The 18,813-nt window shown below is 44.8% G+C and overlaps 1 protein-coding gene across 2 annotated transcripts in view; it reads left to right on the top strand.

The window, feature by feature from the left end:
• Window positions 1-18,813, top strand: part of LOC143215813 (disintegrin and metalloproteinase domain-containing protein 10) — a 361,388-nt gene that overhangs the window by 87,521 nt on the left and 255,054 nt on the right. The window contains exon 1 of one of the 2 annotated variants that reach the window (XM_076438312.1): window positions 4,388-4,776. The exons of the other annotated variant lie outside the window; for it this stretch is intronic. The gene's annotated coding sequence lies outside the window, so the exon portion shown is untranslated. Of the gene's footprint in view, window positions 1-4,387; window positions 4,777-18,813 lie in introns of those variants that run through there. 2 annotated transcript variants of the gene reach the window in all.

The following is an 18,813-nucleotide window of genomic DNA, read 5'->3' as shown; positions in this document are numbered from 1 at the left end:
AAATACACATTCGATCTTCCTCCGAAACGTTTTTGGACGACGCGCGACGAAGATGGTGATTGTAACAATTAAAATAAGTTGAGGAGTTAAGAGTTTTAATAGGTTTGAAAGAATGTAATATTATAATCAATTTTTGTTTCCTTCGCTGGTGTTGCTTACGTCGGTGAAAGTCACTATTGCCGGTCGATTTTCCCGAATATTTTTCGAGTTTCTGGAAGTTTGTATTAGATGTAGACAAAGGTTATCAAGGTGTTCCCTCACGGTTCCGCAAGGAGAGAGCGACCGTCGAATAATTCAAGAATCTCCACAGGATTCTTTCGAGTCCGACTAAAGCAAACGTCCCCATCATTTACTCTTCAAATCTTGCTAATGGCTCAAACGACCCAGTTCCTTCGGGTTGGCCCGGCGAAAAAAGGATTCTACCTTTGAAGAGAGAAACGTAGATGCCGGACACAGACGCACCTACGCTTAATGACTTTGCATATTTGACTCGGTCCTAAGCTTTGATCTCTGTCAAAGTTCGACGTTTAAATTCCGAAAGCTGGGAAATTATAAACAGGGGCGAGACTTGCCAACCGCGAATGAAACAAACTGGATAAATGAATCACCTGGGAACGACGATTCCGCCCCTGTAATCGCGAACTCCTTTTTCAAGTGGAAATCGAGGTTCGAAGACGAACAGTTGCAGAGAGAAAAGAGTATTATGCATCCCTTATCCTCTTATCTGGCAGATCCTGTCGAGATTAATCCATTGAATAAGGTACCGTAACAATAAATATCACAGCCTGATTACAGAGTCGTGTATGATTGATAATTAGTCTTTATGCGAGATCAAAATTGCGTCTACTGAGTGCAGGACACGGAAGCCATGCAGGAATTTATAAACAATGTGTTAGTATATCTAGTAAAAAATATTCATATCAAGTATCTACTGATAAAATTTACAATTTTTATTTCCTCCCCATCTAAATAGAACAACCCTTTCCAGAAAGAATAAATAAATAAATGCTTTCAAGCTGCTGATAGGCTTCGAGAAAAATATCGAAATGTACAGGACGAATAAGTTTACGATTTTCGATGTCCTCGACGACGAAACCAGCCGGTATAGCGATTAACAAGGGAAACAGGAAGGTATAGCGATTCAACTGGCACGAAGTCCCCAACATCCCTTAAAGCTCGCAGGGGCGGGAAAAGACGAGAGTCGAACCGCAATCAGCGAAACAAGCCCGGCCGACGAGTCTGCCGTGCAAACGCACTCAACGGAGCGGCGACAATTCGTCAGAAAACAAACGCGGCCTGGCCGGGAATGAAAGGACGTTCGCCATTTTCCGTTCTCGCGCACTTTCTCCTTCTATTTCCTCTCTCACTGTTTCATTTTTCTTTCCACTTTTTTCCGAACAACTTCCCCGGCAAGCGGTTCTCTTCAATAGTTTACACGAGGCCGGTCGCGTTGTTTGCCGCAATCTCCCCGGAGTCGTGTAACAATAGTGTAAAACCGACCGCGAGAAATTCAAGTCCGTCTCCTTTCGTTCCGCGTTGCTTGCGCGCCGACGCCCCGGAACAACCCGAGAGCATCCCGTGATGTATCCTCGGACGTCTCGTCTCGTGGAAACGTCCCTCTCCCGTCCCCGGCAACCCCGCCAACCGTCGCACAAAAGGCTAAGGCGATTTTCACGTGACTTACCTCCGACTTGAAATAATAGCGACGAGAATCGGTGACCGGATGCTGCGCGAGGGAGTCTGAATTTTATGCGACCGGCTCTCGAGATATTCTGCGTCACGTATCTTCGAGAAATTGTGAATATCTTTTCTTGGCTGTATCTTGCGGGGTCAAATGTACGGGGTGTACCAAAAAATTTCGACACGATTCGGTATTTTCTATTGAACTCAAGTATTCCCATCATCAAGTGCGATCTTTTATGTTTAATTTCAGCCCTCTCGAACGTCCGAAAATTCCTGTGGGAACATATTTTAAAATTTACTCGAATCCCATCATGTTCTCGAATTTCAGAAATGTTTTTTCTATACATATATGTCCCAAGAGCAATTTTGTATTATTTTATCATTGCATCTCCCACCGATAAATTCCGACGAACTAACGAACGAAGCACAAGTGTCTTGGCAATGGGATTTAATTATACCCGGCAGCCGGTGTGATCGCAGCGAAAGTCAACACTGCGCGATCAGGGCTCTTTATTTATCAGGAAATAATTTCCGACAAACACGGGCTGTTTATCATTGCGGCATTTTAACGTCGCCATTCTACTGGGGCTTGCGAAGCTTTTTCGTATTCCGATTGACAAACGCAGTTTCACGGTTTCCCTCTATGAAAGCTGTCGATACGGCAGCAGAACGAAACGAAACGAAACGATTTATTCTAACTTTTTCTATTTTACTCCTTTTGCAAACACTTTCGCTCCATGGTACATACTCGCCGCGCAAATAACGCCGTTTCCGGTAAACGAGATCAACCACTAAAGAACCCATTCGTACGTGGAATATCTCCCTTTCTCCCCTCTCTCTCTCTCTCTCTCTTCTCTCGCGAATCGATATAATTCCAAATCGAAGCGTGTCCCGACGATATTATACATTTATAACGAGCCTCTGCGGTTTTTTAATTATTTCTTCGGCTCGCTTGCTCGCTCGTTCGCTCACAACGCCGCGCCGTTGGAATTTCATCGCGGAAGATTGGAGAGCCGGAGCCATAGATCAGCCGGAAATTCATTCGCCAACTTTGTACCGTTTAATCGGAAGACGCTTTTAAATACTTGATGCGTTTTAATCTACGCGGAAAACCCGCGGAAAGCGCGACAAGATTCCTTCTCCGCAGGAGCCTCAACGCTTTCGAAAATAAATTGATATGATATAATATGAACAGGAACTAGGACAACTTTCTTTTCATTCCATTTAAGATTTATATTCGGATCTTTATCTATTCGCTTCTCAAGCGCCGGCCGATGGAAATGTATTTCTAGGTTCTTTGTGTTATCTTTGGTAATTAAGTTTTATCGAAGTCTGTCGTTTATTCTTTGAAAATTGAGAGCACCGTTTCAGTGCTTCCCACGACTGAAATTGCGAGGAATTTTTCTGCATGAAAATGCGAAGCTTGATTAGTTACGAGCGATATTCACTTTGAAACAGTCTCGTTCCAACAAATTTTTCAAAAACATCCACAATGTTCATCTTACTAGATCAACCATCGCGATTCCGAAAATGAAAAGAATCGAAAAGTCTCGAATATGTTCCATCCCCAAGTTCAAAAAATTCTTTGATTTACCAGCATCTTCTAACTCAGCGGAGATTTCTCAAGTTCCTTTCACTGATTTTACTTGTCACCTCAGACTAAAAGGCATTCTTAACACTGGATCCTCAATTACTGAGCAAGGCACCATCAAGGGTATACATTATTTTCAAAATTTCTACAACCCAAATCAAACTCCCTGGTTTGCTCAAAATTTTGATGTCCATATTAAAAGGGGTTTTATATCCACAGTAAACCGTATCAGGGCCAATCATTATAATCTCGCTGCCTCTCTGCATCGAGTAAACATTGTTAGTGATCCTAGTTGTACGTGTAGTTATAGCACCGAGGATTTAGATCATGTTTTATGGCAGTGTCGTCTATATGATTCCCAAAGAATTAAATTAGTAAATCAGCTGCGCAAAATTAAATTTTTTCTACCATTAAAAGCGGACATTTTCTTTGCTAAACCGAATGTTAAAGCCTGTGAATATATCTTTCAGTTTTTATGCGACTGCAATCTTCATCTCTAGCGATGACTAATTCTGTCATTGTGCACTAACTGTAAAACGACTGTAAAAAAATTGTCAAAGCAGAAATAAACCTATAATAGGTTTCAGTGGCGCAATAAAAAAAAAAAAAAACAATTCACCAGAGAAGAAAATCACCCAAAACATTGTCCATCCCCTAATCTAAAAATTAGCACAGCAATAATCCACGATGATCCATTCGCAAGGATCGCCCTCGCCACACACCACTCACTTATCACACACCACGCTGACTACCCCAAAAAGAGAACTATTCGCTTCGTGTGTGAAAACACTGAAAACACTTCCACGGTCAGCAACCCGAAAAAGTTCATAGTTCCCTTCCGTGGAAGCAGGCACCCTCGATTTAAGAATAGGCTCTCACCGGTCCGCCGGGGGTTGTCGACAAGTGTAAACAGAATCAGAAACATCCCTTCCTCGGGGCGCCCCTTCCCCAAGTCGAGACTCGCCCCAATAATCGGCCGATCATACACCTTACAACTTTTCCACCCATTTTTCCGTGGCCGTCGTTCCGAGCGGTGGGGGTGGCCTGTCTTGGGGAAGGGAGCGGGGGTGGAGGGTGGGTGGGCGTAGGGTGGGGTGCACGGTCGTACGGCAGCACCAGTAGCACCAGCAACCCGGCAGTTGTTCGGGGCTGTTTCGGCGCGTCAGTGCGCCGGGAGCGCTTCACGGAGCAGGACGCGCGTGCTCACGTACTTCTCGTTGGCTGTACGTTGTTCGGCCGCACGTGACCCGTTCCATTGGCCAGGTGTGTGCTCGCGAGACTCGCCAGCCACCCTCCGGGAACGATTTCCACCCCCGCGGAATCTCGGTTCGTCGCAGTGTACGTGATCCACCACCGGAAAAGGAAGAGGACGTCGTCGAAAGCGGCGACCCCTCGGGCACAGCCGGGACGAGCCGAGGCCGAGCACTTTGCTGCTCTCTCGCTCTGGACCCTGCACCACGTCCTAGAGAATCCTGGCCCGTACAGAAAAGACTGCTTTCACGGTGAGCCGACTCTCTTTCTAAGCTATGCCACTTTACAACACAGAGCCTCGGACTCGCCGAGACACGTGACCAACGGCGCGCGTGCACTCGCTCTTTGCGATGCTTTCTGTAATTGGACGGGATTTTTTCAAGCGTTGCTTTTGCTTTGGATTTCCTTCGAGGGTTGCATTGTTCAAGGTTTCTCGAGTTAGAAGGAGTTTGGGTTTGTTCGGGAATGGGGTTTTGCGAATTGATCTGTAGAAGGGATTATGCGTTCGGCTGGTCGAGGATTTTGGGGGAGTTTTGGAAATCGTATAGTAGGATTTGGCAGGAGGGGGATTTTATCATTTGATCTGTGGAACGGATTATGTACGGGTAGTTCAGTATTTTGGAGTGTTTGGGCTGTTGTTGTGGTTGGTTTTGATTTTATATTGTTGGAGGAGACTGTTAAAATGTTTCGATTGCGGTTCGGAGGGGGTAAATATTGGTTTGTGATTTCGTCTGTCGAGTAAAGTTTGTTGGGGTGGTTGAGAATTAGGGGATGCTCGAGAAATGATTCTAGTGGATTTTATATGGTGGGAAGGTGATTCATAACTGAAATAGGTACTTGAGGAATGGATAGACAGAAATATTAAAAGTGGATGGGTAAACCCTCCCCCTGTAAGAATAGAAAGTTAGAAGTATGTAGCTGTCGAGAAAAGTGGAATACCACATGTGCATTGCTTTTAATGCCAAGGCAATACGACTCGATGTTCCTGTTCACTTTCAGAAGAACAAGTACGACAGTGCAAATATTCTCTTCCACAAAATTCTCAACAGAATACTGTACTCTTATATTCACACAAGAGATTCTTAAAATCATAAAATATAAGTAGCTTTCTCTGACCAAGAAATTTTACTCTCATTATTAAACTAAGAATATTATCTTCTCTCTGAAGTTTTCTCTCCAGAATCTCATTAAATTATTGCATAAAAATAAAGTCTGCTTATTATTATCTGTCTTTATTGTACAAGTAAGACAAGCCCACTCGGGTAACGATGTCGAACAAATGAAACAAGTCTACTTTGTTTACCAAGATAACAACGCAAAGGCTACGGCGAGGTAACCTTTCATAGTTCGCATACCACGCTAGTAGCTTCGGAAGGGTATAATATATTATAATATTACAACAATATTCTCCTGAATAGACGCCGTTAATAATGGAATACCAGACTGTTACCGACTATCTCAAATTTTAGGACAAACTAGCCATTAATCTCTTCCAGTCTTTAATCAATAACACCCAATATCAACAAATCAATCCTCGAACACGCCTCAAACTATATCCCACCAGAAATCACAACTACAAGAACCAAAAAAATCTCTCGCAATTATACGTAGTGCTATTATCCGTTAGTAGAATCATGAAAACGGATTCTCCTAACAATGATAATGCCGAAAATTGAATATGCAATCTAATATCCCGGGTATAAATGTGCTCCATGGTAGGAGAACGTCATTTCATAATTCCATGGCACGCTTCCTCCGTCAAAAACCTTAATTTATTAATTTTAATTGTAATCACACATTGGCCGAACAATTGTTGCAGCCCAAATTGGACGGGGCTCGGGCTACGGGAGCGCCCGCTGCCGCGTTAATTGTACAATTATTTTCTCCGAACGTCAATGAGCGAGCTGTAATTATCGGCGTGGTCGACGACGCCAGTGATTATTAATCCCATTAACGTTGCTGTCAGTCACACGTATAGAGGCAGAATTTTTTTCGAATTCGTTTGTTTGATCGATGATCGATCCTCTGAGCGACAGGGGTAACGATATTAAGCTTCGTTTCGCACGCGAGATCGCCATCCAGCTCGGACGTAACGTCTCATTCCGAGAAACCGAGCGTTGTCGCTAATTTTCCGTTCTCTCGTCGATCATCCTCAAAGACCCGGCGTCCTATCGAGAAAGGGGGATCCTTATCTCGAGGCCCGAGCGGGGAAAAAAGCCGCGAAACTCGAAAGCGAAACCATTACGTCTCCCCGGGCGACACGAACGCTTTATTACCCCTTTTTCTTACCCCCTCCTATCGCCATATCTCTTCGTGCTTCGACAATTTCCCCCCCCCCCAAACGCGTGACGCCTCGGCGACGGTTAATATTTTCCTGGAACGCTCCACCCCCCGTGCCACTCTCCAATACGTGTTTCACTCATTTTTTGTTCCGGTTTCTCATTTTCGACAGCCGCGTTGCAGACTTCCGGTGTAGACCACCGCTCCTCTTATTTTGGGCTTGGTGGAATTTTGGTGAAATTGTGTTTTAGCATTCTCCATTCACAAACAATGTGTTCGACGCCCCCCTTTCCAGAAAATCGTTGTTGAATAGAAATCGTCTGACGTGTCTGATCATCACCGACCAATTCTACTTATGGACTAGTACAGCCCGCAAAACGCATCATCAATGTAGAAAATACATAACTAAAATGAATAGCTACAATGTTAAACTTTAATCTGAAGGAGAACCACATTGTTATTTGGAGACCCGGAGGAGACTTTGAACAGGGGAAGAAAAGGGGTAAAAATTGCGAAGCACCTCGTATAGAAGGGACGGAGAAATCGATTATTTTCGTCAAGGGTCAAAGCTTTCTTGATAAAGGAAATTTTGGGCACTGTTTTCGCGTTAATTTTCGAGCCTGTAAGGTCCCTATCAAGAAAACCAAACAACCCTTGTCACCCTGTCGATATTCCCGGGACATTCAGGGTTCACCTTCGTCGCAGCGACCCTCCTCGTGCCGCGTCCCGACGCGTTTAATTCGGCAATTTAGCAACGGCGGCGTCGATCGCTGCGCCGTTACAGCGTCGTTCCGTTTTAATGGCCCTCCACCTGTTGGCGGGGCGACACGGCCGCTTCGAAAGTCACGTCATTCGCGATTCACCGGACCGGTTTTTCACCTTTAAACAACGCCGGGGACACTGTCCGTCGAGAGACCGGTCGAAATTCGCGGATATTCAACACGGGCCGTATCGAGATGAAAGAGAATTAATCTTTCAACTTTTCAAATATTCCTGCCCCCTTCCCACCTGGGGGAAATGGACCGAAAAAATTCCTTTGTTCGTCGATCGACGCTGGAAATTTTTATGAGCGGCAATTTTCCCCGAAATAAATATGAACGGGATCGCGAAAAATTGATCTCGGGACCACTTGACTGGATTGGAGGGTTTGAATAAAAGGATTGAATAGGTAAACGGGAGAAAGCTCATGGTGGTTTTGAAATCTGTGCTTGCAGTACACGGTGGACTGTTTTTTTATAGTTTAAGGACTGTTAGAAAAAATGCATTTACGCATTCGCATCCCCTCTAAAGATGGACTAAGCTTTAGTAAAACCACAGGTTCGTTATTGACAGACTGATTTTTACTTTTTTTTAAAACGAATTTAAAAATTCCATATGCCACTTTCAATGTATCAAGATATTCAAAGAAAGAAAAAATGTCCTATGCGGCTACTGTTTGTCGCAATAAATGCAGAGAATTTTTACAGAGAACGTGCAGGCACATCAGAGCTGAAATCACACGCTCCTCTCCGTTCCGCCAAAGAGCAATTAAAATTCATTTGGTTCGCTCCGTAAACAAAAGGTGCAACAAGACAGAATTTACTTTCTGTCGAACAACTTCCGGGAACAGCAAGCGTTTACACGAAAACGCAAATTTTACAGGTCAATTTGCAAAGTTTGCGCAGGAATAAAATTCCCAGTCCCCGTTCGGACAGAGTCTGAAGCGAACCCGGTGGAAAATAAAAATCGACGCGCGGCGGTTAAAAACAGGAAGAAAGTACTCGGACCGAAGTTGCTCGGTGCTCGAACGAACGAACAAACGGGTAAACTGCGTGCAAATTTCTATTCCGTGTACAGATCGTCCCTTTTAGAATCGGGAGAAGTAAATGGAGGGGTTCTTACTGCGAGAGGAGCGTTTAATTGGCCGGTGAGAGGGCAATATTTATTTAGTTTCGAAATTTCAGGACGGGGCGCATTCGTGTGTCGCGCAGAGGCTTCGACAAACAATTTCTTTGCCGGCTTCTCCGAAATTTCCGAATCGCATTGACCCAGAAACGGGGGTTTGGTGCTCGTTTGATCGCCTTTTCACCCTCCCCTGCCGGAGAGACCAACCGCGCCGCCATGCTCCGCTCGAACAGGGTGCGTGCAAACATTTTTCCCGACGTTGTTTGCACTGCTCGGCTCGCTCGGCTCGAACTGCGCGACCTAAATATTAATGTCCGAGGTTATTAGTCACCGGTGCTCGGTTGTTTACCGACAGCTCGTTAAACGCTCGACACGTTCCTCGAGGCCTCCAGTAAACCTCCTTCGCCGTTCGTTCCGTTTCGTTCTGTTCGTTCTTTCGCCGATAACACGCCACCGTAGTTTGTTATCATTCCCGGACACAGATACGACGGACTCTGTTTCGTTCCACCGTGGACACGTCGCGTGAGAACCCTGCCAACTGGCTGCTTAGAAGACGAACACCTTCGTTGAAACTGTGCCCGCCACCCGTGTCTCTTCATTATCCGAATTAATGAGGGGACACGGCGTCCCTGGGGATAAACTGACTTCCGAAATAATGGAACGCCGCTCTGTTTGTCATCTCGCCGAACATAAACGCCCCTGGTGAGTGTCGAACTTTTTAGAGATCTTCAGCATCACCGATCGATGCCTGCAATTTTGCATTTTTAATCGTTCTAACTGATTGAAAATAATGGAACGGTATTTGTTCTAGTCTTCTTCTCTTTTCAAATCCTTCGACTATCATGTCGGAGATTCATTCATCGTATTGTAGAGTGTACAGAAAGTGTTCGAAATTATTTTTGAGAGTGAAATGTATGTTCCAATTGTTTGTAGACAATAGAATTGAGTACAGAGAGTTACACGAATTAATATTCGGACGCTCTAAAAAAGACGATAACTTTTTCAGTATTGTACAATACGATTTGAACTTTTTTGGGAAGCTAGAGCAATTAGTTTGCTGCAGGATGTGAAAAGAAATTTTGTTCAAGAATAGCAATTGGTCGGAATTGTAGAAAGAATACTAAAAGTTGCATTTCACAACTTTTTCAAACAGTACGTTTTATAGGTGTGATTGTATAGGTCAATTGTAATTTTTGAAAAAATTTCTTTTCACATCCCATAGTAAACTGATTGCTCTAGCTTCCCAGAAAAGTTCAAATCGTATATAGTACAGTATTAAAAAGTTATCGTCTTTTTTAGAGCGACCGAATATTAATTCGAGTAACCTTAAAATGGTCCAGCGTTTATTTCAATTTCTGTACCAATTTGTAAGGGTCTCCGGGTTGCGTGTACGGCAAAATTGTGTCCAGCCATCTCGCGTCTAGCGTTTCTCTATTGCTTCACAGCAAAAACGATACAGCGATAATAATTAGAAGGTAACGGTGTTGTGCCTTGAGAAACACGGGTCGAACCAGGCGGAACACAAAGCGGAAAAATAACAAGAGCACACCGGCGCTCTCGAATCCCCTCTTTCCGGAAATTTTGCAAGACGTTTTTTTGCCGTTCGAAGGAATTAGCTACTTCGCAACTCGGATCGCCCTTTAATACCAAATTAAATTTTAAAGGCCGCCCGAGCAAATTTCCCACGGGCAAACTTTCGCCCTGCCCGTAAGTATCTCTCCACGCCCGGACAAAGCATAATCTGTTATAAGCGCGATAATTTCCGTGTGTGGCGGATCGCAACTGGAAATTCAATCGTTATTATACCCATCGATGAAACGTCGACATTGTTATCTGCTCGTTCCCCGTACTCGAAAGAAACCAAATTCTACGGATATCGGCGTTGAAATCGGGAAAAAATTTTTTTCGGGGTTGAGTTTATCATGCACTCGAAGATTGAAGCTTCCTTTTTACAACGACCACTTAAAATTTGACGTGGGATTTCTTTTAGTATAAACAGAAATGTGGAACTCGGTGGTCTTAAATACAATTATTGTAGAATTGAGAGTGGATCTTTAAAGTTCAATAAAACGACTGAAAAAAATCGTGCATCAATTTCCAAGATGTCGTTGCGAAGAGGAAGATTAAATCATTAAATCCACGGTAGATTCAGTCACGAAAATATTTTTCACGGCTTCTACAGGCGTTCGAATTTCTAAAATCACAAACCTGATGTGTGCCAATACTTTCTGGAGCTACTGTACCTATCTTGAATAGTCCGGCACGATATAATATCGCTGGGGATTGAAACAAACGCCGGTATGATAGGAAACCCTCAAAATACACGTAGCACGGTCGAAACTAATAATAGGAAGTTTGTGTTCCGCGGGACGCTCCATTCTAATCGGCGCGGACAATTGTAACGACTTCGGGCTGCTCCTCGCGGATTCAATTCCCGGGGCGGCTTTCGTCGAGCATTATGAGAGATCTCGTAATAACAGAAAGCGATTTTAATCGAAATCGAGCCGCATTCGTGGGTGCGGACGCGGGGGTGGGTCCAGGGCCTCGGCGGCCGGCGCGAAATTAATCACCTTCACCGCTACTCAATTTCCGTGGGAAAACGCGCGGCGGTGGTCCGCGGAATTGAACTGTCTTGCCGTTCTTCCGCTAAATCAATTCGTTATCGCGATAGCAAATTGTTGCACAGTTGACAAAATTAATCTCCAATCCGCGCCCGTTCGCGTCCGTTGCAAATAAATTCCGAACACAGCCTCGCTCTCTCTCCCGAATTATGCCGGGTCGATTGTTCCAGGGCGTCGAGCGGATATCGACGATCCAGCGCGTCCTCGCCGGATAAATAATACTTCCGACTTATGGTTGACGGACCAGAGACACCAATATTTCGAACCTGCTCGTACAATTCGTTGATCGGTATTTTATTACAGATTTTGGTTCACCGTTGGATTTTAACAGGAATATCGAAATTTCTTTCGGGACTCGCCATTTTACCACGTTTTTATTAACTCGCTGTTCGGTGGTTTGCAATTGATTTTAAACATAGCTCAGAACTGGATGACAATGCACTATTAACTCGCTTTCTTGTCTGTCTGTTCGTTATTAAAGCATAGATGCACTTTGTCTTGAAAATTTATTTAAATAAAAATGAATTTTTAAAAAATACCACGTTTCTAAAACGGACTAAAAGGTATAAAATAATTTTTCCTAGCCACATACAGATAAAGGAGGGATTTTTATCGATCGTAAATTTGTTTGAACAAACTTGGAATAGTAATATTTTTTCGACGCAACGGTTCGATCAAATTCTACACTATGTCTACAGCTATGTTGTAGGGTATTAAACGTTTCAATTCAAATACAGATAGTCCTGAAATGTGATTGTGAATTTTGAATAGCTATGAAAATACTTGTAAGATTTAAAACGAAAAACATGGTTATCCTGTATGGGGCTAGGAAAAAATATTTTATTCTTTTTAAATCATTATGTTAAATTGGTTAATATTCATGATGTAGATCTTGTTTTCTTGATTTTTAAAACACTGTGTCTCGAAACTTCAAAGAGCCAGCACAAAACGCGAAGGTTTATTTAAAGGAAGAGATGCTTCCTACAGCAATGGTTGCACCCGCGTTTCACATTCATGTATTCCCGCCGGAAAGTATCTCTAGTACGGAGATACAGAAAAATCGTTCGTCAAAGAAAAATTGGTCACGACTTTGCCAGGCTTTGTTTAAAAAATTCTTGCTCGAGTCGAGAGAGGTCTCGCGCGGCGATGTGTGAGTGGTGGTGGATCGGTGGTGGGTGGAGCGCATCAGGGTTGAAGTTCGCTTTAATCGCACTTTGTGCAACTCTGATCGTTAGGTCTCGAAGATCATCGCGGGATCCTCGGAGCGTGCGACTGTTTCTTTTTCTTCGGGTGATTCGTTCGGGTCCTTTCCTTGCGCGTTACGGAAAAAGTTTGCCGGAGAACGGGAAACTTTGCCCCCGAGATACATGGGTCTTATAATTGGAAGATGTTTGTCCCGCTATAATCGTTTGATATTATCCGTCGCGAAAAGAGCATTAATCATCGGACTCGGGGAAATCCCTTAAATTGAGAGTCCGTGGTACAAAAATAGCGAGTCCGTTTTCTCGGAAAATTGTGTACACGTTAAAATTTTGCATTTATACAAGAACATTTTTTTAAGCTGGATTTACCCTCAATTGTACAGAGTATAAAATAGGGGATGATATTTTGCATTACGGAGTGCATGCTCGTAACTGGAATTAGTTCGATAATTTTTCATTAGCCCGGGGGATTGAATCCTCTAAAAAATAAACCCACAGTGAATTTTTATTTTAATACGCCGCCCTCGGAATCCGCTTAATAAGGATGCATATTTCGTGGGACCTGCACGGTTCTTTCTTTTCTTCTTTTCTCCGTTTGAACTGCCTTTACCAAATACAAGATTATGCTGAAACCGCTAACGATAAAAAATAAGCTGCCAGGTATAGCCCCGGCGTGTCTGGGAAATGTTAATTTCATAAAGAATGAAAAACCGTGACAGTAATCGGGCGGAACGGGATTCTTAATTTCAACATTGCTGTTTCCATAAATTGCCCACGCCACCGAATTAACCTAATTCTATGTTCACGCCGTTTGAGAAATAATCAGCGCGCGAGAATTAAACTCCCTTCTTAATTTCGACGTGCCTGGCACGGGAACCTAATCCAGTTTTAATGTTTCGCGCTGTTTCTGACGTAAAACATAACTCGGTGTGTATGCAAATTACATTGCGCTTCGTCACGGTGCACGAAGACTCGCTGGAAGAAAATTTTCTGCGATCCAACAGCGATTTATATTAATTATTTTTCTATTCGTTTACCGTGTTTGATGTTAGAACGCTTTTCGGAAGAGATCGCGAAGGATTTTTCAGGAAAAAGGGGAGAAAGTAGTATAGAAAGCAAAAAAATATATATCAAATGTGAGGACCTGTTTCGCTGCCAGGGGGAGACTGTCTCATTATCAGGGAATTGAGGAGTCTTGTACTGGTTTGAGCCATCGCCTCCAGTTTAATTGGTGTCCCACGATACCAGGAATTCATCGACTCGACAAACTTAGCGAGAACAATACCGAGGGAGGTGCTCGACGTACGGGGCACACCGCGAGCAATCCCATTATCGTTCCCCAAGAATTAATGATCGAAACGTCCTCGGAGACCTTATCAATACCTGTCAAATTACTGTGGGAAAAGAGAGTGGAGAGTCCGGTGGGACGAGACGAGAGAGTGGTCGGAAAGAACCGGGCAGAAGTCAAGGAACCAGGAAGTAGAAAGGCAGACAGTGGGGTGGATGAAATAGGGGTGTGCGAAGATGAGGAAAAAGAAGAAGAAGAAGAAGAAGAAGAAGGAGAAGAAGAAGGAGGATAGGGATAGAAAACGAAGGCAATTGGTCGATTCGGTCGTGTAACTAACTCGGCCTACCGGTCACGTAGAATCAGACAAGATTCATTGAAAATCTGTAGCTGTGCCGAGGATGATACAAAATTCTAGTCTCCTTCCGGGGTAATTGAATCCTGGTGCGCGGCCACCTTCCGCCCCCGTCGTCTCCCAGCTGCTCTCTCTTTCTCTCTCTCCCTCTCCCTTTCTTCGTGTGTCCCATTCAGCGAACCGAGACGCGGAGCACACACCGGCTTTCTGCAGTTTATTTTCCATCCGCCTTGCTTTACGATAAGACAGAAGCAATATCTTGCTACAGGTGGCTGAATATACGTACCTCTCATTCACGGCCACTCATGTTTCCCGCCTTCCCGACCCCCCGCGTTCACTCTTCTCTTCTGCGGACCGGGAAGCACCCGGACGCCGCAGCTCGCGCGAAATTTCTCTCGTCGTGCACGCGTTACACGTAGCTGTGGTTCGTGTACTGCCTCGGGAATCGGAGATACGACGTAGCAGGAAGGAGCCGCGTGTAGTTTATACGTGTAGACGAAGACGACCGGGGGTCTCTCGGTCCCTAGCAGCGGGGAGTCTTCGATGTATCTAATTGGATGCCGGGAACAATAGAAATGAATTGCAGCCATCCGGCGAATTAAGCTCGGCGTTTCGTCGCGCTCGCCCAGATGCGTTCCTTAATTCCCGGAGACGACGCGGGGGGACGTTTTAATCGGGAGTCCCGACAGAAATAAGATTCGACCGGGCGTCGTGGACGTGGCGTATGCAAAACAGCTGACGGAAACTGCCGTCGGATATCGGGGTTTATTACGTGCGCGCATTTGTACGGGAGCTCGTTTAATGGAAGCGCGGAGCATCGAACGAGCTACGGACGTTGTTTTCTTCTGTCGCGGTGTTTTTGCGCCGTAAACGTCGTCGCGTTGCCGTTTACAGCTTCAGTTTACATTTCGGGGTGGGAAATGGGCGGCTACAACGACCTACAGAACGGAGCCAGGAGACGGACTGTGTTTTGAAGTAGCACCGGTCGCTTGTTCTCCCTCGTGTTCTTACACCGACTCTCTCTCTCTCTCTCTCTCTCTCTCGCTCTCCGCTGCTTTGTGTCCCGCATTTTTTTCTGTCCCCGTTGGCTGGAGGATGCAATACGCGGCCGGAAGTTTATGTCGTTTCACGGCGAACGACACACGTGGTCGAACATTGAAAGCTCGGCCGTTTTATTGATGTTTGCTCGCATACGAAATTTCCGTGTAACTCGCGACGAGGATCGGAGTCCCCCCCGGGGTCCGGTTCTCCTTTACGAGGGCGACTCGTCGGACGTGTTTATGGAAATCGGCCGTGCCACTTCGTTCTGTAAAGCGGCGCGCGCCGAACGGTTTACCGGCGAACTAATTAATAAACATTCCGAATGCGGAACAACCGGCGGACTCCGTGCGTTTAGTTCCTTCGCTCTGAAAAATGCAGGAGGCAAGGACAGCTGTCCGACCAGCGCCCGGGAAATTTTGTTTAAACGGTCCGGGACCGGGTCGGGCCGAGCTCCGCGCAGCTTCCGTAATCTGCATATCGGGTGTATTAATTAGTCCATGTACGTGCGCGCCAGCGATAAATAAAACGCGCGAGCGTAATCGCGATAACTCCGCGCGCTCGCGTGGAGCCTCCTCGTTTCGCTAGCTGTTATTGCGATCGTCCTTACCCGTTCTCGGAATATCGTTTTATCTTTTCGTCCCCCTCCACCTCGCTTTTTCCATCAGTTTATTCGGGGCCCGATCGACACGGCGATTCGCTTCGCAATAGGTCTGATCGTTTCATTAAGCAGGCAACGCTCCGCCGGTATTCGTAACGCGATTTCACGCAGATATATTCTAATTAAAAAGTAATCCGGTCGAACGCGCGCGATCAATTCCGCGCGGCTCCGATGGCTACGCGCGCAAATATCATCGGCCGACAATCTGGTATTTATGAAAACTTTGCCCATTCGGTCGGCTGTCTGTTTTCGCTGTCCGCAATCGGCGTCGCGGTCGCCGGACGCCTTCAATTTTGATCCGGCACGCTCACTGTTATTCATTATGAAAAAAGTCCGCGCAAACATCGCCGGCCGCGGCACGCGCGCGAAATATCATTTTCCCCCCGTCCGTATCTCTAGCGAATTATTGTAGTCGGGCACACCACAATTGCGCCGTGGACAGTCGTAATTTTATCGAAATTGATACAGACATAAATAAATGTTTAATCGCATTTTCTTGTTACGCGGTCTGCTTTACTGCGAGCACCGCGAGATCGTTCGATAAATTGAATTAAGGGCAACCTTTTAATGGGTTTAATTAAATGTTGCGTATAATATTAGTACCAAGCCGAATGTTGTTGCATTTACTCGACCCGGCCGTGTGCGCTCCTTTCGTTTATTCGGTGAAGCTCAGTAAATTAATTAATTACAATGGATATGCGCCCCGTCCGGAATCGAGATATTCGCCGAAGATTATTGCAGAAATTGATATGTTTGCGAGGTACCAATCCACGATATATACATATTCGAAAAATATTTGATCGATTGTCAATCCGAGGACCGGAGTTCGAGTCCCGACATACCTGCTTTTTCGAATTTCTTCAGGTTTTACCAATTTGTAATTACTGGACTGCGGATCTTTATGAAATTATCGCTTTCGAAAATTGTCAAAATGCTACGATACAAAACATGACGGAATTTAGAACGATTTCAATTTATTTCACCTCTTACAAGGCTACTACCACAGAAAATAAGATCTCATTTGATTCGAGTTTCTCTTAAAATTCGAGTACAAAAATTGCAAATTGCGTAAACACCCGCAGTCTAGTAATTACAATATGAGTGCACTTAACGCTCTTGCGATTTACGGGAGTGTGAGCGGAAAATGTGTTTGGGGAATTAAAGAATTGGGAAGCTTTCGTAACGCGTTGGAGATGATGAAGTGGAAAGTTCGGAAAAACGATGGGTTCAGTATGTGTTCGAGCACAGGAAGAATCTCAACAGCACTTGGAAAAGTGCTTTCAAGTATGAGATAGGAGAAGGGGGGGAAAGAGAGAGCTCTAGAGAAAATTGGAGAAATGAAGACGCTCCGAAATAAGTTGAGAGTACAAAAGAATGGTGTACAACATTTGGAAAGCCAGAAAGGTTCACAGAAAATCGTTGGAGAGTGGAAAATGAGGAGAATCAGTAAACGAAAATATTGTTACATGGGTTTCCTCGCATAAAATTTCCCGGGCGGTGTCCTCTTCAGTTTTTCCCCGCTGTCAAGTTTGCTCTCCTTTCTGTTATGCCGGTTTTCGAATTCGCCGCTCGTCAAAGTTGCTCCCAAAGGAAAATATGGTTAAGGGTTGACGTGCCCGCCTCGTTCCGGTGGCAGCAGGCAGCAGTAACGGCAGTGGCAGCAACCAGAGCAGCATCCTCGACGTGCGCGGCGACGTTTCGACGCGAACTGTTTTACATTTTTACGCTCCGTGATTCGTAATGCGTACGTAATAATTTCACTCTGACCCGCTTTGATGTTGCCTTCTCGCTCGCGCGCGTGCACAGACGTACACACAGGGACCGTCGGGCGAATATGTGTGTCACGAGCCTGCAGTCGTCATTGAAAAATTCGTCGGGCGCAACGCGAGACGCGCGATCTTGACGAGCTGCAATTTTCGAGAGGGGACGCGCTCACGTGTGTCCCTCTGCCTCCTCCGCTTCTCTGATTAACCGCGCCGAATCCCACGCACAAACGTTTTTGTCTTCCCGGGTTCGGGTTTCGAGGATAAGTGGCGCTTTCGTGTTACGCGCCCGACCGAAAGCTTTCGGGTAATCGAATTTCGTCGACCGGGAACTCGGGTGTCGGAAGCTCGGTCGGCTCTCGTCTCGAGGCTGCAACGACGCCTGTCGTGCCACGATAATCTATCTAAAAATATCCCGTCGACATTAACGCTTTCCACTCGACACACCTCGGATCACCCACCGCATATTTATCCATGTATCAACTCCGTGCAGATTTTATCGATCTAATCCACTGGTTCTTAATCGGTGTTCCCCGCGAGCTTTCTGCAAGTGTTCCGCGAAATTCCGCGAAATATATTAACCCCTTGCCTTACAATATCGTGATGAAGATTTTGAACGGAGTCTAAAATGAAATTCTATTTTGGTTTCTATCTTGTTAATGTATTGTTATTGAAGAACATGTAGGCACACAATAGATATAAATTTTCTCCTTCGAGGAAGTTACGACCTACAAGAAAAGTTCCAATCACTGAAACCGTAAAATAAATCGTAGGGCAAGGGGTTAAATACAGGGCGAACATTATAAAGACGAATATCCCCAAAAATATTGATTATACGCATAAATGTTTCAGATGAAAGTTGTTCATCTTCCAGTGTCCATCTTCAGACATTTGACGTATCTTTAAAAACAACAAACATATTCAAGATGGTCAAGTTAGCTGGGACACCCTGTATTTAATAATATATTTTCTAAAATATAGTTATTTCTACGCGGGATGTGTGTGTGTTTCTGCTTGTTCTTCGGATAATTAATTTTAGTGTTACGCAAATTTTTCATATAATCACAAGTGTTCCCCGACTTCAAAAAGGTTAAGAACCACTGATCTAATCCATTTGTACCATTTCATGCTTAACAGTGTGTATAATTTCTACTGTTCAAATTTGTTCTTTTTAAACGTAATTAAAAATTGGCGGTAAA

The sequence above is a fragment of the Lasioglossum baleicum genome, chromosome 14, assembly GCF_051020765.1.
Source record: "Lasioglossum baleicum chromosome 14, iyLasBale1, whole genome shotgun sequence".
In the NCBI taxonomy this organism is placed as follows: domain Eukaryota; kingdom Metazoa; phylum Arthropoda; class Insecta; order Hymenoptera; family Halictidae; genus Lasioglossum; species Lasioglossum baleicum.
The sequence above is the reverse complement of the archived record's forward strand: the minus strand, read 5'-3'. Positions and strand labels throughout refer to the sequence as shown.